Raw genomic sequence first — 20,330 nt, 5'->3', positions numbered from 1 at the left:
CCCGAGCGAAATGCATAGAAATCCGGTTTTTACAAGACACTCTATACTCAAAGCGGGAAAAGCCTACGAATAGAAACTGCTACTTTACATTCACAAAAACAAGCTTTATTTTTCTCCAACACATGAAACTATGACCAAGTATTCACTGCGTAAACGACGATTTTAGGTACCTCCCACAAGGACAGGGTATGGTAGAGGCTTAATTAAATATCGCGTGCCTCTGCTTCTAAATTGTGTCGGTAAAAAAATAATCTTTTACCTCTCACTAACGAGATTCAAACACAACATCAAAGAACTCTTTGTGAATGGACTAATGTAGGCAGTCTATATTTCCGTGTATGCGCCGCTATTTACGTCTGCTGGCTAATGTGCATACTCGTGCAAGTCATGTACATAATGCTTCCAAATGCTCCGATCTATTGGTTTATAAGCCTGTTTTTTTTCATTTATTTTATAACTTTTTCTTTTCTTTTTTCACGTATGTTTTGCATACATAAATGTTGTTTCCAATATACGTTTCTATTCTGTATGTGTATTTTCGCTGCTCCTTATTTGTGTATCATGGTGCACTGAGTAGCACTGTTCGCTAAGAGTCCTTACTGTGTGTTCTAATATCACTTATGTCAGCTTGTGGCAAAGCCCCGTCACGCCGAATAGCCTTTAGCTTCGCTTCGTTTTTCTATATGTTTCTACAGAAATAAACAGTTCATTCGAACCTAGTCGTATTATAGGAGCAATTGTTTACCCGCCGCGGTGGCGTAGGGGCTGTGGTGTTGCGCTGCTGAGCACAAGCTCGCGGGCTCAAACCCCTGCCGCAGCAGCCGAGTTTATTTGGGGCGAAATGCGAAAAATGCCCGTATCCCATGCATTTGGGGAACGTTAAAAATTCCCTGGTCGTCTAAATTATTCCGGAGTCCCCCCCTACGGCGTGCCTCATAATCAAATCGTGGTTTTGGCATGGTAAACCCTAGAGATCATTCATTCAAGCAATTGCACGGCATTTTCGAATATTCTAAACTATATTTTTTGTAGCACCAATCGAATGTCGAAGGCTGGTGGCTATTGTCAACCCGAGGAAAGAAATGGCACAAATATTCAAAAGAATACGGTAGCCAAAAGCCTAATGCTAGTTTTGCTTTCGGTTTCGCTGTGGAAGCCTTAATCGACAACCTGATCGCACAGCCCCACGCGCCGAAGTGGGCCGCCAGACGAGCAGCGACTTGTCACTGCGGTAAAGTAATAGTACAGCGCGCCCGTAGTTTAGCTAGGATGTTGCGCTGCGATCTACCACCGGATATAATAGTAAGATCATGTGACTTGCTTCATACAATGGCCAAGAGCATCCTTTTAGTGGTTCGCCTCTTAGAGTGCACCAGCATATTTTTAAACACGAGTCAAACTTAGCTGGGCCACCCTGTATACAGCAGTACTGTGTGAATAGACACACGGTCTACATGTGGATTGTTAATGCACTTGCTTGTATTGCGCATTCCCAATGCTCTTTTTTTATAAAACCCACTAAAAACGAACCATGACAGAACCACCACGGAGCCGTGCTGGGCTGCAGCCCAGAACACAGTCCAATATCAGGAAACAATCGATCGGCCGAGCTGTTTCGAAAGCCCCTTGTACAAGCGTCAATAATGACGCAACTTTGATCGTCAATTCAAAGCACGTTTGCTTTCGTAAACCCCGTCATCATCATCGGCTCAAGATTCCTTTTGTAGCGATTCCTAATGCTTTTAGGCGGCATAAGTTTGCTTGTTTAAACTACCTCGGGTTGGTTTTACGGCGTTAGCGGGAGCTGTGGTTCATTGAATCATTTTAGGTCTCTATAATAAAGAGTACGTGTGACCTTGGTTGCCTAAAATTGACGCTATGGTGTCAACGTGAAGATATAGATGCAGAGTAATTGATATTGATCTACGTACAAGAAGAACATCTGCAAAAAAGGGCGACCAGATGGTTTGGTTAAATGCAGGAGGGCTGGTGGAAAGTTCAGCGCTCGTCATCGTCTCTGTATTTTTTTTTCCTTTTCTCCCGGTACAGCGCCGTAAGTTATATTTTAATATGGAACACCAACTAATCCTTCCCTAAACACTGCTAGAACTTGTTACAACAGAAGCAGGCTATTCCTGTAACTACATGCTCCGTTCCAATGGAAGCCTAGCGTGCATAAGGGGAAATTGGTTACACGGTATACGTCATGCCCTGGTGCTCCGACGTCAGCTGTTGTCAGGCTTTCTGACCGTGCTAAAAAGAACACGGTTCGAGTTCACAAATCGTTTCGTTCGTAAGCGTCATTCGCCGTTGGCCGGCCGCCTTCGCTGATATTATTTCCAGGATTACGATTGATTAGAATCTACTTTTAGGAAAACGTTTTAGCATGCGCAGTCATTGCTTCAAATATGGGCGTTGTTGTATGTCCAATTACACGTCATCTGATTGGTTTCCAATAAAATGGAAGACTCCATTGAGGACGCTGTTCGCGGGAAATCTACTGAAACATCTCCTAAACCACTGAAAGTCAAATGTATTATATATGTATAATCATCTCATGAAAAGCCAACAGGGTCAACATAGGAGAAATAGCGCTGACTGATTGAATGAAAGCAATGATAAAGTAATGGCAATGAAAGCGAATAAAAAAACTAGTTGCCGCAGGTGGGGAACGATCGTCTCACTACTTCGCATTGCGTGTGCGAAGCTCTGACCAGTTGAGCTACCATGGTGCCGTTCTCCCATCCACTTTCTTCGGTACGCATGTTTTACAACTACAACTTATATATATATATATATATATATATATATATATATATATATATATATATATATATATATATGGTACGTACCCAAGGGGGGGCCGGCAACTCCCCCCCCCCCCACTTCTCACGCGCATTCCTAAAGCGCCGCCAAGTCAATGTTGAAACATGACAGCTATTCGGCGGTCAACATTTTGGTGCCTTTTTCACTCCTGGTAGATGGCGGTAGTTATGTCGGCATCTCCTGGGGTGTGAAGGCCAGTTTTCTCATAGCTTCGGTGACCACGCAATCAGTTGTCACCGTCTTTTCGACGGTCACGCGCATAGCTGCTGCTTCGTTAGTTCAACCTTGTTTGTTTAGACTGACCCAGGGACCAGGAAATGGATTAGATTCGGGGTCAGCTGTCCTGTATGCAAGTGGAACGAGTTGCGGCCAGAGAAAATGCCAATTGCGTTTAACTTTTACTTTTGCTTCAATATTTCCTCGATTGTAACCATTACCCCTGATATGGGTTAGGTAAGGTGGAAAATAAAATAATGCGAGACAGCGTCCATCATTACACCCTGCAATAACCCTAAAACTCATAGGCGATATGACTGTCACCCCTTAACTCGTCTGGTTTTTCCCTAATTGTAAAGCTCTTCTCGTGCAAAATTGCCAACTGGAAACAAGAGTCGCAAGGAGTTGAGAAATTAGGTGATCTAATAAGGGAGAGAGCCAAGGCATCAACCAAACGGGAAGGAAAAGCGAAAGCTATCAAATATAACCGTTGCTTATGAAAATATTTATGGATCAACATATTTTTATTTAACAAGGAAGTAGAACACAAAAAGGAAGTACAAAACAATCTCGTGTGTTTTGAATGACGCGTCTACAGTTATCATTCGAGCCACCTGACGTAGCCATTTCTCTGCTGTGCTTGGGTATAGGTGTTTTTCTAACCGTCCGCAGTGGGCGTAGTACGTCTAGAATCGCAGCGTCCTACGCTCTACGTGGTTGTACGGGACTGGCAGCCACGCATCGTTACGCAACTTCCCAAATAATAATACGAGTCGGTTGTGGCACTTGGTAGAGCATAAACGAGGGATCCAAAAGAACTGTGATCGTTCCACAAATATATATTTTTGCATAACTCTTCCAGAGCTAATTCAAAAAACGTTACTATAGTAAGATACAAATTAAGTCTACAGTGAGGCCCCGCCCACGCCCTCATAACCGCCAGCCGCTGTTCCTCCGAGAGGCGGCAAATAATTCGTACTTCAAACTTTTCCTGTTACCGGGCCAAATAAGGCGGTAACCACAAAAATACAATTATTAGTGCGTAATTTTATTCGTTTTCCGTCGCCTATTATAGTGGAATGGCCAAAGCCTATTTTTTTATTGAACTGAAATAACATGCTTGCTTTGCTGCAACTATTTATTGTCTAGTTTCACTTCAGTTCGCACTGAAGTTTCGGGAGTAAAACGGGTACAGAAGTGAAATGAACGGCACCGCAGACTTTTGAAGAGGGATAGATAGATAGAAACTTTATTGCAATGGAAAAGATTTGAAGGAGGTAATGCTCAGACTCCATACCCTTTGTCCGTGCCTGTTGCACACCTGATTGCGTCCGCAGATGAAAAGACTCTTCAAGAACAGCAGACGCTCCAGAAGGGTCAAGTACGACGCCACAATGAAAAGGCCGCATGACGACGATTTTGTTTGCTTCTGTGATTGGCTGGCGAAGTAACACAACTCCGCGCGGGTTGTGTGCCTTGGCAGCCAAGTGCTGTTTTTTAAGTTGTATTCTGCTAAAGTAATCTTTATTTTACACGTTGGGCTTCTTGTTCATGGCAGTGTTTTTCCTGCGCTTCTTTCCTGCGCAAGTCCATTCGGCGTAGTTACTTATTTGTTAAGTAGAGGAGCGGTGCATCGCACAGTCGTACCTGTAAAATATACCTTATTTCATTTCAGTTTTGTGAGTTTACGCGTTTTTATAGCGAATGGTGGCCGCTATTCACATTTGTACTAGTAAAAGTACCCCCCCCCCCTCATCTCATTTCCAGGGAAGTTACCTTGGGTGCCCCCCCCCCCCCCCAACAAAAAGAACCTCGGTACGTGCGTGACATATATATATATATATATATATATACATATATATATATATATATATATATATATATCTATATATATATATCACGCACGTACCGAGGTTCTTCTTTATATATATATATATATATATATATATATATATATATATATATAATATGCGATAGCTGCGTAGCAGTATGCACTGAACATGCAACCTGCATGTATCGGAAGTTTCTCAAATGTTATCGGTGGTTCTATCCGTTCTCTATCGTCGCCGAAGCTTGTGCAATCTGAGTGTATGCGCGACGAGAACGGTGTAGTACTTTCTGGAAGACACGCGGGTACCAGCGATTACTCTAGAACCTTCGATGACTCATATATAAAAGTCTACGCGCTTTATCCGCAGATCAGATTTTCGACGATCGCTGACTGTGTTCAGTGCTATATTGTTGTGCCTGGAGTGCAGCCTGCCTTTTCTGCGTACAGGTTCACTCAATATATGCTTAGTTTTCGTCGCTATTCGGAGTTATGCTACTGGGTTCTTAACCGTCACTAGAGCGTGATATATATATCATCATCATCATCGTCATCAGCCTGGTTACGCCCACTGCAGGGCAAAGGCCTCTCCCATATTTCTCTAACAACCCCGGTCATGTACTAATTGTGGCCATGCCGTGCCTGCAAATTTCTTAATCTCATCCGCCCACCTAACTTTCTGCCGTCCCCTGCTACGCTTCCCTTCCCTTGGAATCCAGTCCGTAACCCTTAATGACCATCGGTTATCTTCCCTCCTCATTACATGTCCTGCCCATGCCCATTTCTTTTTCTTGATTTCAACTAAGATGTCATTAACTCGCGTTTGTTCCCTCACCCAATCTGCTCTTTTCTTATCCCTTAACGTTACACCTATCATTCTTCTTTCCATAGCTCGTTGCGTCGTCCTCAATTTGAGTAGAACCCTTTTCGTAAGCCTCCAGGTTTCTGCCCCGTAGGTGAGTACTGGTAAGACACAGCTATTATACACTTTTCTCTTGAGGGATAATGGCAACCTGCTGTTCATGATCTGAGAATGCCTGCCAAACGCACCCCAGCCCATTCTTATTCTTCTGATTATTTCTGTCTCATGATCCGGATCCGCAGTCACTACCTGCCCTAAGTAGATGTATTCCCTTACGACTTCCAGTGCCTCGCTGCCTATTGTAAACTGCTGTTCTCTTCCGAGACTGTTAAACATTACTTTAGTTTTCTGCAGATTAATTTTTAGACCCACTCTTCTGCTTTGCCTCTCCAGGTCTGTGAGCATGCATTGCAGTTGGTCCCCTGAGTTACTAAGCAAGGCAATATCATCAGCGAATCGCAAGTTACTAAGGTATTCTCCATTAACTTTTATCCCCATTTCTTCCCAATCCAGGTCTCTAAATACCTCCTGTAAACACGCTGTGAATAGCATTGGAGAGATCGTATCTCCCTGCCTGACGCCTTTCTTTATTGGGATTTTGTTGCTTGTTTTATGGAGGACTATGGTGGCTGTGGAGCCGCTATAGATATTTTTCAGTATTTTTACATATGGCTCATCTACACCCCTGATTCCGTAATGCCTCCATGACTGCTGAGGTTTCGACAGAATCAAATGCTTTCTCGTAATCAATGAAAGCTATATATAAGGGTTGGTTATATTCCGCACATTTCTCTATCACCTGATTGATAGAGTGAATATGATCTATTGTTGAGTAGCCTTTACGGAATCCTGCCTGGTCCTTTGCTTGACAGAAGTCTAAGGTGTTCCTGATTCTATTTGCGATTACCTTAGTAAATAGTTTGTAGGCAACGGACAGTAAGCTGATCGGTCTATAATTTTTCAAGTCTTTGGCGTCCCCTTTCTTATGGATTAGGATTATGTTAGCGTTTTTCCAAGATTCCGGTACGCTCGACGTTATGAGGCATTGCGTATACAGGGTGGCCAGTTTCTCTAGGACAATCTGCCCACCATCCTTCAATAAATCTGCTGTTACCTGATCCTCCCCAGCTGCCTTCCCCCTGTGCATATCTCCCAAGGCTTTCTTTACTTCTTCCGGCGTTACCTGTGGGATTTCGAATTCCTCTAGACTATTTTCTCTTCCATTATCGTCGTGGGTGGCACTGGTACTGTATAAATCTCTATAGAACTCCTCAGCCACTTGTACTATCTCATCCATATTAGTAATGATATTGCCGGCTTTGTCTCTTAAAGCATACATCTCATTCTTGCCAATTCCTAGTTTCTTCTTCACTGTTTTTAGGCTTCCTCCGTTCCTGAGAGCATGTTCGATTCTATCCATATTATACTTCCTTATGTCAGCTGTCTTACGCTTGTTGATTAACTTCGAAAGTTCCACCAGTTCTATTCTAGCTGTAGGGTTAGAGGCTTTCATACATTGGCGTTTCTTGATCAGATCTTTCGTCTCCTGCGATAGTTTACTGGTATCCTGCCTAACGGAGTTACCACCGACTTCCATTGCACACTCCTTAATGATGTCCACAAGATTGTCGTTCATTGCTTCAACACTAAGGTCCTCTTCCTGAGTTAAAGCCGAATACCTGTTCTGAAGCTTGATCTGGAATTCCTCTATTTTCCCTCTTACCGCTAACTCATTGATCGGCTTCTTATGTACCAGTTTCTTCCGTTCCCTTCTCAGGTCTAGGCTAATTCGAGTTCTTACCATCCTGTGGTCACTGCAGCGCACCTTGCCGAGCACGTCCACATCTTGCATGATGCCAGGGTTAGCGCAGAGTATGAAGTCTATTTCATTTCATATATATACATACATATATATATATATATATATATATATATATATATATATATATATATATAGATATAGGTGTTGGGCTGCTGAACACGAGGTCGCGGGATCGAATCCCGGCCACGGCGGCCGCATTTCGATGGGGGCGAAATGCGAAAACACCCGTGTACTTAGATTTAGGTGCACGTTAAAGAACCCCAGGTGGTCGAAATTTCCGGAGTCCTCCACTACGGCGTGCCTCATAATCAGAAAGTGGTTTTGGCACGTAAAACTCCATAATTTCATTTCATTTTCAATATATATATATATATATATATATATATAAACAGCATGCTCAAAGAATTCATGCAGTAATGGGGGTAGCGTTGCTTTTATTGTGAAGAATTATTAGGATCTATCCGCGGGCTTCTTCGTGTGTCCCGCAGGGTATAGCCCCAATCGCATAACCGCAGCCAATGCGTCTTACACGGATACTCCTTGTACGGAACAATCCAAAGCAATGCTCGAGGAGGTCGAAATGCTGCAGCTATATAGCGCCATGACAGACTCTCGAAATTGTATTCAGACCCGGTTGTCATCCTTCATGCACTCGTCGCCTCATTTCAGTGCCGTCGTCGAATACCACGTGCTCGCTCTCAAAAGCACAGCTGCTTCATCAGAGGTAGCCGAACGAAAGATTAAACCGTGCATGATTACAAGCGCCGCCGAAGCATGCGCTGTCAAACAGTGTCGAATTCCCAAGAAAGATTTAACGGCCGAATGTGGAGGGAGACGCTTGATTACCTGGCGGTGGCATTTCCCTCCCCTTGCACCTCTCCCTTCCTACCCATAGCTGCCAGCCGTAGATCGTTCAAGCGCCTCTCGCCCCTGAGGGCAAAAAAGGCGGAGTTGCCTAATGGAGGTATGCAATACGCGGAGTCTAACGAAGCTGCGCCATTTCACGCTTGAAGCCCGGCCTTTAATTTGCCGGGCACTCAAGGTTGCGAGCGTCGACACGCGCACGGGGGTTGGCGCACGCAACACGCCTAGCTGCTCAGCCTGCGGCGCTAGTCGGGGCAACGCGTATCGTGCAGGCGTCCGCGAGCTTTGTTTACTGTACATGGAGCTGTGAAGCCGACCAGCCCCCCAAGTCCTACTGGGCTTGTTACTTGTCTTAGTACATCGCGTGGGCTTTGTTCCTTCTCTCCGTGCTGACAAAAGAGTGCGAGCCACCGCGTAGTACGCATACGTACCACAGGGAGTCGAACAATGTAGCCGCGGATGCTTTACGTGGGAGAAAAGAGCGCTCGCGCGCCCACAGCTTGGTGGAAGCTCTCCGGGCATGGTGCATGTAGGGACGCTAGTGAGGAAGCGCACACCCGTGGAGAAAAATTACCGCTCCTAATAGATTGGCTCGTGCGCCTAGTCTGCAGGTTGGAAGTTATAACGGCCAAGCTGTAGAGCAGCGGCAGCAGTGAGGTCCTGGCGCTCATTAAGCATTGCACGAAGCTTCCCCGTCTGCCGGCTTCCTATGACTGGGACCCGAAGATGTTGTCGATGTGGGAATGAGAGGCATGTTGCAGTATAGCTTTCTTTTGATTCCTTGCTAAGATTATTTCCTCCTTGTTATTTGCTCACAATTTGGAGCCTACTGCTACGAACCTGGCCACCATGGCTTGACTACTGTGTGCACTCTGATCGTAGCGAAGTGGCATCGATATCGTAATTGAGCATCCAGAAAGATGCAGTATTTATCAGTTGTTAATTTTCGAGAATGTTGGCGTTTGTTTTTGGGCTTGAGCTTGAGTGCGGATTTCGCTGCGCTATGTGCCCTACAGCCTTTATCAACAGGGCGTTCTCTTGGGCAAGTTGGTGTTCGCTAAACGATATGTTGAAAGGCATGAACGCACTTACCCACGGATGTACCGTGTGTGCGCAGATCCTCACAGGTATATTGCGTATTTTTCTCTTCCTGTACTCGTCCCCTCGCATCTACAACATGCCATCAAGAGTTTTTCAACGTTCTAGAAGAGGTATTTCTGAACTATGCGGAGAGCGTACAAACACGATCAGTGCTGCTGCCGGACATTATGTCAGGTGTTTCAGCGAACACTTAAAAAACATAATTCAAGATTGCCTATCGCCGATAGCACAATTCTTGTCCATAAGCTTGCCTACTCTAAGAGTTGCAGAAAAAATTGAAATGTATGTTCCACTAATTAAAAAAAAATGCACTAATATTTTTTTTATTAATTACCTTATAGCACTTATTACAGTTTGCAAATTATAGCGGGTGTGACTGCAAGGCATATCCACTTGAAAAGAATTGTATGGATGACACCATTTACTAGACATGCGCTATCAAACTTGCGGCAAAAATATACTGTCCTTCCACTTACTTTCTTAACAAAACGTCGTTTTATGCGATGAAGCACCAAACCAACTGGAACGCCAATACATTTCTCCGCAAAATTTGAAAATTTATATCTTGAACTGGTGTCCTCCTGAGCATTCGTTCCAAGTGGATCCGCTTTACGAACTTCCTGGCTAGAATTTGTAAACTGTGATATGTGTCATTAAGTAATTACTTAAAATTAATTAGTTCATTTTTAGAAATAAGTCAATTATACATTTCAATTTTTGTGTTAGTATTGTCCGCCTGTACCAGTAGGCCAGCTCATAGACAAGAATTGTGCTATCTGTCACAGACAATTTTAGAAATGTTTTGAAAGTGTTCACTGAAACACCCGGTGTGAGGTTCACATGTAGCTTTAAGCTCTAAACTGCTTTGGAAGCTGAAGACGAGAGCGCCAACTGCTAAATTTAATTGCGGCGTTTTGCGCCCCAAACCCATAATGTAATTAAGAGAGGCGGCATTGTGTGAGGGGCTGCGGATATCCTTTTACGACATGGGGTTCTTTGACTCGGCCCAAACGCTTTGCATGGGAATATTTATGCTGTGCATTCGAATGAAATGCGACGCCGCCGCAGCTAGGAAACGAACCCACGACCTCGTTATCAGCAGCACAATGCTATAGCCCTTGAGCCACCACCCAGTGAATGGCCACACCGCAGAGTGCAGTAGAACTATTACATTACTCTGCTACTATCAATAAAGGCTCCAGTTCTGAACTCAATTCAGAGGCCCGCGCGCAATGGACCAAGGTACGCTTTCTTCGAATATATGGCGTCCAGGTGCGGTCGGTGGTAGCTGCTGTAACTTGAGGTGAGGTACAGTGACTGTACGTGTAAGTTTATTGATTACTTGGAGTTGAGGCCAGGGTCTGTGAATGTAAGTGGCCACCTATAGCATCTCTCATGTGCCTGCACGTGAGCGGTATGAATGACGAAGAAAAAATAACGAGGGCGCACAAAGCCTTCGCATAAACCACGAGCACAGATGGAAAATAGAAAGCTTGCAGCCTCTGGTTAGCGCCTGTGTCACACGGAAATGTTTAAATAACCTTTGTAGCGCACTGCGCAGAATCAGCCTTTCAACAAGGTCTAAAGAAGTCGCATATATAGTTCAAACAATGGGACGCGACGTGGCTTCAATATAGCGGGTGTTCAAAATTAAGCTTTATGGTTTTCCTAAAATTAGGCACTGCGAGGCACCGAAGACCACTTGTGCAAATTAGTTATATGGCCAGGGGGACACAAAGTCAGATAATAATTATCGTTGTCAGCAGCCCACTCAACCAAAATTAAATAATTAACTTTTTTTTTACTGCAGTTAGTGGGTATGTTTGCATTGAAAAGTTAGAGGCAGTCGTGTTCGTACACAGTATCAGTTGGAAGAATTCTTCTAGAGAATTCTCCACTACGGTGTGCCTCATAATCAGAAAGTGGTTTTGGCACGTAAAACCCCATAATTTTTGTTCTTCTAGAGTGCCTGTGCTCCGAGATATCTGACTCCAAATTTTAATTGTCATTCGCATGATTACAAATGCAAGAAAGTGAGGATCGGCGCAAAGCTACTCCTTGATGTGACGTGGCTGTTGCGGGCGGCGTTTAGCCTGACAACAGGGCGGAGGCATAGGTAAAGATGATAACTGTTCCCCTTTCCCTCTCGGCTGCCGAAATAAAATACCGAAGAACTCGGAACCGCTGTCGTCACACGCGACCGTGCAGCCTGTAACGATAGCGGCAGCTGCCACGCCGAGACAATGGCGCGAGCGGAGAAGCCGGAGGGCAGTGCGCGTGCGTAATGGTGACTAGATGAGCGGGCATGGTCCTTGGGCTACGCAAATAAAGTCACTGCAATCAATCAATCAATCAATGTTTTAGTACACAAAAACTGTCGTGAGACCTTCGTACCCGCTCATTATGATGCATTTACTACTACTACTACTACTACTACTACTACTACTACTACTACCCAACCACCATGACCACCACCTCTAATAATGATAATAATAATAATAACAATAGTAATAGTAGTAGTAGTAGTAGTCACGATAGTGGTGGTGTTACCTAAACATAGCTTTGCCCGACATGGCATAGACAAGCAAAGCGGCTTTGGCGTCGGCGAAAACTTTAGAAGCATTTGGGCTTCTAATAATGATTCCATGCATAAAAGGCAAAGAGAAGAAACATGCTAAAACAAGGCAAGCAATAGCATCCTGAGCGTCGACAGCGTCGTTGCGCTTTAGGCGACTACTACTCGACTGCGATTCGCATTCAGCGACAGCGGACGCAATGAATCACGCCGGGACATTCGTGCTCATTTGCACATAGCGAGAGTGAACTGTGTGCTAGAATGTGAGCGACCAGCCGCAGGCGCAAATTGAGCGCATCTTCCATGCGAGGCTTCTTTAATGGACCCCCCCGCTGTTCCTGCGCAAGAGAACTTCGCTTGAAGAAGAGAGCTGGGACCGCGAAACGCACAGTGCCTAGCCCTAACGCCAGGATGCCGGTATTATGCAAATAGTTCCTCCAATCTGGCCGCCCGCCACTTATTTACACTAAACAGCGCTCTCGTATTACTTTTTTGCTATGCCCAGCTCTCGTCGGACAAGGGAAAGCGTGTAAGCCTAATCAATGTGTGAGAGTCGTACTCTAGGCTAATCACCGGCGCAAAAAGATTTCCATGCAACCATTGGACGATCTTATCCGAGTGACAGGACGCGCGGGTTGCAGCTTGTGCGCCAATACATTCGCCAAAAATTGGCCAGTAAGAAATATTCTCACACTGCGGCAATTTTCACGCAATTCGAAAAGAAAGCAAAAACGGCAGGAAATGAGGGGGCGGGAAAGGGGAGGGCGACATCAACGCAATATGTCCTATCTATAGTGTTGCTGAGACGGGTGGTGTCGTGCGAGCAATCAGGGTGAAAAAACATGTTCACAGTTCTAACACGCACAATATTTGTCTTCGCGGTATAAGGCAAAGACTAATATTGGGAAAGGGAAAGGGAAAAAAGGGAAATAAATAATTTATATTCTTGCAGTACATAGTATAAGTATTTATTCAGTGGGCACCCTCCCTCTCTGCTTGATCGCCACAGGCGGTGCTGTGTTGTTTTGTGATATTTACCTAATTTGTGGGACTATACGCCGGGCTCCCGGTTCTGTGCTCACTTATGGAGGACAGTGCGACGGTCAAGTCGCACTAAGATCCCATAATCTTTTTAACTTGACCAGCAGGTGGAAGCTTTCGCTAGTTGTACAGGCATTAATGGTATCAGTCAGGCATTAATGAGAATATGGTACAGCAGCGTGAAGGACATGGCCGAAAGGAAGACGTAAGACGTAAGCTCTGTGGGTGCCTAAGCTTCTACTTTAGCGTTCACGTCTTTCGCACTGCTTTTCCATTCCTGGGATATAGTGCGTCACTGATCGTTCTTGATTCGGGAGAGCGTCCGGGTAGAAAATATTTGAGTGATAGCCCAAAAAACGCAACGTGATAGAGCCTAGCCCAAACGAACATGGTATAAAATGTTCCGCTAACTAAATTGGAAGAATATCAAATATTGACACGAAGAGCACCGCTCAGCCCAAACAAACCTGCTAGGACATGTCCCGCTAACTGCATTAGAAGACGAATGATGGCACCAAGAACCAAACTTGACAGAGCCTCACCCAAACAAACCGGGTAGCAAATGTTCCGCTAAGTATATTCGAAGATGAATGATTCTACGAAGAACGAGACATGGTGTAACAGGTGTAACGCGAGACGTACAAATAGCAAATGAAAACCTCGCCTCGCCTACTGAATGCAAATTCTTACGGCTTCAACTTTAAGATATCTTCTAATGCGATCGCTGTGACCTAGGCAGACTAAGATACCACAACAAACTGTGCAGACGAAATTGCATGCGTGCATTGTGCAAAAGTGCGAGTAAACTTAGTTAACATTTGTATCATTTGCGTTATGGATTATGGTAATCAGAGGCGAAGCATTTTGCAGAATATCTCTAATAATTGAAAGATAAAGTATGCCTGGTATCACACGCTGAGCGCCCCTCCAGGTTATTCGGTAATCCAGTACGCATTTAACACTCGGCTGCGATATAGTAAATATAGTTTCAGGCCCATATTTTGGCATTGTTATTTCTATTTTACACTCCTCTTGCCCTTCGACATTATAGCTCGCACGAAGCGACGACCCAGCTGTCTTCTGAACAGCGAGGCGCTACACGAAAAATTGAAATAATCGTTAGAAAGAATTCTCTTCAAGAAATGCTGCAGTAGAATTAGATATTTGTGGGAAACATTTCTGAAGAAATGCGTAACTGCAAGATTCGTTCTTATGAATCTTCCAGTTCCCTAGTTTCTGTCCGGAAAGCAGCTAGATTATCTATACTATATAGTTCTCGTAGGTACATTAAGTTGTTAGATAATTCTGGAGCGCCTTAATGTTTGGGTGCTGGTGTACCGCGCACGAAGTTATATGCACAAAGCACAAAACGGTGACGAATTCTGGCCCGGATGCACAAGGTATTATTTCGCTAGGGCGTTTTTTTATGAACAGACACCGACCAGCAGCGACAGCGACCATATATTTTGTGCGAAAAGATCCGCTCATGACTACAGTTCATACGAAACAACAGCTTTGTTAAAAGCATTCGTGCACATTTATTGAAACATCTCCCATGGGTACGAGTCGCAAGTGTGCAAATCTTATTGCGCAATTTTTTAGAACGCCGATTTTCTTTTATTCTTAGAAGAAGAAATAGTAACCACAATCGTAAATAACTAGACCATTCGCTTATGCAAACTTTTCTTTTTTCGTGCGTCATCTGGGCAGGAAATGTTCCTTCTTTGATTCTCGGATCGCGCCCAAACAGGACGCGAGACTGCCAACTTAGTGCATCACGTTTCAAACAACACAAAATTTCCTGAAATTTACTGGGGGCAAGCTATACTTTCTATAGAGGAATCAAGAAAAAGCGCACGCAGTAAAGAATTCGCCATCCTGCAGCTGTGTGCACGCATTTCCCTAAAGATGTAATCCCAGAAGGCACGCAGCAAACGTGCAACGGTCGGGACGGCACTTAACTCTCAACGGCAGATTCGGAGTGAGGATTCTCTGTGCAACTATGCAAGTTTTCTTGAATGATTCTGTATAAGACCAAATACAGCAGGAAAAAAAAAGCGAGCTGTGCACGCTATAAGAGAGACTGTGCTGCATTTTTCATAGCTTCATTAGCGCTTGCTTTTTTTTTTGGCGAATGCTAATTTGTTAGTCTGGTTAGCGTTATCTGTACGTATACGAAGATGGCGGCTCGCTCGCCGTGGCATCGCGCGCGCGGGAAACCGGCGCAGAGACCACAGGCGGGGAGCCTGCTTCCCTTTTCAGCCCACACATGGTGAGGCCTAATCAGGTTAAGTGCCAACGCTCCCACGGCTGCGCTACGTTCGGAGAGCACACCCCAGACGCGAGATTGTGGACAGAACACGGCTTCTGTTAACGGTGGGGGCGTCTGCGTCCACGTGCAAAACGTTCATTATGGAGCTCACGTGTCATCAACTACGCGAGGTGCGGCAGATGTGCACTCCCGCGCCATTATGTGTCGAGCACACGCGAAGGACATGGCGCACCCCTGGACAACTGCCAAAAACCACCCGCACGTGTTTGGACGTTTGTTAGCGGTCGGCTGCGATGTCATAGGGAGGTCGACGCGCTGACCTGGAAGTGACGTGGTGGTTCGCAACAGCTGCTTCCCTCACTACGCGCGTCAGTCACGATTACTGGCCCACGCCGCTGCTGTTGCTGATTTTTCTGAAGCGCACAAGCGAGGCCGCTGTTGGGTGAGAATGGCTCTCAACATGGTGTTTTTTCAACGCGTGAAGAAATTTAAGGCGTATGTTTGACGTAACTGGCGCTGGGAACGACTGAGCTAAAACAGAGCGACATCGAAGGCAATAAAAGAAAAATTCACGACCATTACGGTACTCCCCAATGCTGACTTTTAGCGCAGCTCCATACGTGAAACAACTAGGTGTATCAGTATTTTGCATTACGATTACATAGGTATATATCTTATATTAGAAAGAGAACACTCTGAGGAGCCTGTTTTTTTTTTTATTATTGAAGTGGATATTAGGAGAGGTTGGCGCCTTTATGGTGGCACCGGCTACTCCTTGTCACTTGGCAAAGGAAACAAATTTGCGTAAAAAGGGAGAATAGCGACACGAAATATGGCACTCAGTAGAACACTGGATGAATAAAAAATATACAGTCCAACAGTACATCAGTCGCAATGTTCTGTGCAGTAGTTCAGTCCACGTACGCATATATAAAGTCAGATGTTTTGAACAGCCAAAGCACACAACACATGCAATGCACTGCAAGTGCAGAACAAAATTATACATATTGAGTAAAAGTAGCGATCACCGCATAAACAGTAGCCGGGTTAGCGCGTACATTCTGTCTCGTGCGGCACACTGCCAACGGAGCAAAGTGCGGCGCGTCTGCCTCGCTAATCGGGAGATGGCGAGAGGCAGCAGGTAGGCGACGCGTGGACGCGATTCACAGCAGCCGCAGCAGACAGACCGCTCATGCAGCGCTTTGTTTCCATATATGGTACCTGTGGATTCGCTCGCCACATGTCTTATCGATGGCGTCATCAGTGAACAGACGACAGCATCCTAATCTGGTGCCATCTTGTAGCGATCGGCCCCGCGGAGCCCGTCTTGCGCGGCACTACGCTTTTCTTCTACCAGTTTTGCCATATTCTCCTCCTCCACTTTCATCCTCGCGCTCACTTCGCTGTCGCCGTCTTTCATCCCCCACTTGCGCTCCGGGTTCGCTCTTTCATCCTTCGCTGTGCTGCTTCGTTCGGTTACGCCCAGGGCGCCGAGGGACGCCGACGTTCAACACCGGACTGGGCTACTAAGCTGCCCTCTGAAAAGCAGCAAAGCATATCAGCACTAAATCCTTTTATTTTAGCGCCTTCCATTCCCAATATGAGCGCTTCGGACATGCCGGGCCAACAACCAGCGTATTCAGCGTTCTGTTGGCCGCCCTTATCTCCTCCACTTCTGCGCCGCACCTACATTTGTGCAAACAAACTTAAAAGCACGCGCGCTAACGCTGTAGCATACGTTTAGGATTCCATTTGACACTGCCTTAGCAGTACTTTCCTTCTTGACTCTGCTGTAGTGGTGGTTTTAGTGTACCATTAGTTGATTGCGCAATCAAAATGGGTTTGAGGATATCTTGGTCTAAACCTCTGTCATGTGCGCGTAACCGAATCTATCTCTTTCCTGGCCCAAGGAAAGCGAATCCGCTTTTATTGACCTCCTGGAAGTCGCGGTGTGCCCGGCTTTCTGGGTAAGCTTTATGTGGCGTAAACTGAACAAGCGAGACTGCGAGCCGGATCCCCTCGGTGCTTTTGTTTATTGTATAGGTAGCGAGCGAGGTCGCGCTAATCGAGGCGCTGCTTGTGCAGAATTGAAGCAGCGTCCTCTTTTATACGAGGCACTATACTCCCGCGCATCCATAACACCACGCCAAGAAACGCGCACTGTCATGAACTCATGAGGTATACAATTTGCAATCGCGCTGCTATAAAAAGTAATGTTCTAAAATTTCTTTAGCGATGCACCTTCGGCATTACACGTGGTCGCTGCGTTGCCTGCTTTTCCGCTGTTCTCTGAACATTATGGCGCATGCAAGGCGAGATGTGCCGACATTCGCGCTATATAACCAGTTCCCAAGACAATTATTAGGTGTGTTTATTCGCGTGCATGATGCCTGCGCAGGTACATTGGTTGTACTCGTTGCTTATCGACTGTGCAAATACGATGTTTGGCTATACTTAGAAAAAGCTCTGATCTCAAACTCTTGGATATATAAACGAAGCACTATGAAGAAACATACACGAAAAAAAAAAACTAGACCATTTCACAGAGGCATAACATACGGAACACTCACGAAAAAAAGCTATATGCTAAGAACAAAACACCAAGATGCAAATATACCACGCTGTTAGATAAAATATTATCTTATACCATGTTATAGAGTACCTGCCACAGTGGCGCAAAGGCGATGGCGGCAATGCCTGGCATGAAGCGGCGCGCTCGATACCTGGCCCCATTTCGAAGGGGGCGAAATTCAAGAAACGCCCGTGTACTTAAATTTATGCGCCCGTTAACAAAACCCCAGGAAGCAACACAATTAATCCGGAGCGCTCCAATATGCGGCGTCCCTCACAGCCCTGTAGTGTTGTTTTGGGTCATTAAACCCCAAAAATTGTTGCAGTCAAAGATGAATATGACAGCCGTCTCCCCCCACCCCTCACGGGTCGCCAAGAAGGTCGCCAAATTAAACACAAGCAAAGCTGGGCTTTACACCATATACGATCACTGTATGTTGATGAGCGCCGTTAATGCTAACCATCAGCTCTTTTTCTACATTCCAAATATAATGATTAATTTTAAATCGCTGATTTTTAGCTTAAGTTACTAAATCAATAAAGCGTTCATGCAACAGTTGTGGAGCATGTCGAGAAATTATGGATAACAGTGTTTTTAGCAAACGAGGTTTTGTGTGGTCCTTTTCTCCTACTCAAAAAGAAAAATGTTCACATGGTCGAGAATATATATATATATATATATATATATATATATATATATATATATATATATATATATATATATATATATATATATATATATATATATATATATATATATATATATATATATATATATATATATATATATATGTGTGTGTGTGTGCTGTTTTTAAGCAGTACTTAAGTAGTATTTAAAAACAGCCGCCTTCAAACAAAAGGACGGTTTCGTGGGATCCAGTGCGCTGCGACAGCGAGGAGCACGCAACCGCAGCACCCTGGCTGCCCGCTGCTGGGTCACGTAGGCAGAACGTCACTTCGAGAGGTGCGGTTTTGCCGCTTGCCTGCAGCCTCCCAGATTCACTTTCGCGCGCTCTGGTAGCCGACATTCATCGTGGCAGAGTTCCACAGGCAATCGCGTTTTTCCAGATCGAAAAGTTGATATCGCTTGAATTTCCGAATTACCGTGAGCCCGTTGAAACTAAAAACTTTAATACGTTTTAATAAGCTAAATACCTTTTACCACAACTGACATACACTCTAGCCATGTTAAAGCGTCAGTGATAAGGTCACTGTCTTTAGCCTAAAGGCAGGCGCTGGCACGAACGCCACGCCCCACTACGAAAAATTGAATGCTCCAGCTACCCCGATTTGGAAAAGTGGCGCGCTTCAACCGACCGCAGTGCAATGGACGGCCTCCACACGGGGCCGCGGTTCCATTGATCGCCGCTTGCCCAGCACCAGTTAAGTATACCACAGCAGGCGTCGGGAAAGCAGGCCATGCGAAGAACGACACTTTCTTTTTAATGGGTTTTTACGTGCCAAAACCACTTTCTGATTATGAGGCACGACGTAGTGCAGGACGCCGGAAATTTGGACCACCTGGGTTTCTTTAACGTGCACCTAAATGTATGTACACGGGTGTTTTCGCATTTTGCCTTCATCGAAATGCAGCCGCCGTAGCCGGGATTTGATCCCGCGGCCTCGTGCTCAGCAGCCAAACACCATAGCCACTGAGCAACCACAGTGGGTAAGAACGACACTATGGGAAGCAAGTGAACGACTGGGTTTCAGAATAAATCAGAAGTACCCAAAAACGTTAAATGCATTTGAGTGACAACCACCTGGCAAAAGGCAGTTGCCTTCAGAATTCTTTAGATTAGGTTAGTAAAATTTTGATGAAATTAAAGTACAAAAGGTGAATTGATCCGAGTAGTACGTGTAACATATAAAACGGCTTTATTGATCACAGCTGCAAGGCCGATCCACATAGGTCGCGAAGCCTGGGGCGAAAAGCGGTTAGGAACAAACTGTAACCGACATCAGCAAGGGTGGTTATGGGAGCAGCGATTGAAGCGCGACTATGGCAAGAAACATTGGGAAAGAAAAAAAAAGAGTTTTTTTTAATTAAAGCAAGACACAGTTACATTCATTCGACGAATATAAAATTCCTAATCGATTTTATATATGTGTGATGACTAAATGAAAGACAACTCTATTTTATTTTATTGTTATCAATAAATGCATACCGTTTTTCAGCGCCCATCGTGACGCAGCTATCACTTACTTGTAATGCAGCTCTTGAAGTGTGCAGTAAGGCGCGCTCGAAAAGTTCACCCGTTACAATACGCCCCCCTAGCGCGTTGTGCTGTTTTGCTTGTCAACGTTTGTCTGAATTTGGCGACGCGGGTAGACTCATCGTTTCTCAATCTG

The 20,330-nt window shown here is 45.0% G+C and overlaps 1 protein-coding gene and 1 non-coding gene across 2 annotated transcripts in view; one reads left to right on the top strand and one right to left on the bottom strand.

Annotated features, from left to right (window-relative positions):
- The window catches only part of LOC135917103 (RYamide receptor-like), a 399,699-nt gene that overhangs the window by 29,389 nt on the left and 349,980 nt on the right, over positions 1 to 20,330 (top strand). The gene's annotated exons all lie outside the window — the stretch shown is intronic.
- Positions 19,208 to 19,369, bottom strand: LOC135917125 (U1 spliceosomal RNA). The gene has a single exon (XR_010569197.1). It is a non-coding gene; the product is annotated as a U1 spliceosomal RNA (small nuclear RNA).

The sequence above is a fragment of the Dermacentor albipictus genome, chromosome 1 (genome assembly GCF_038994185.2).
Source record: "Dermacentor albipictus isolate Rhodes 1998 colony chromosome 1, USDA_Dalb.pri_finalv2, whole genome shotgun sequence".
Classification (NCBI taxonomy): Eukaryota; Metazoa; Arthropoda; class Arachnida; order Ixodida; family Ixodidae; genus Dermacentor; species Dermacentor albipictus.
The sequence above is the reverse complement of the archived record's forward strand: the minus strand, read 5'-3'. Positions and strand labels throughout refer to the sequence as shown.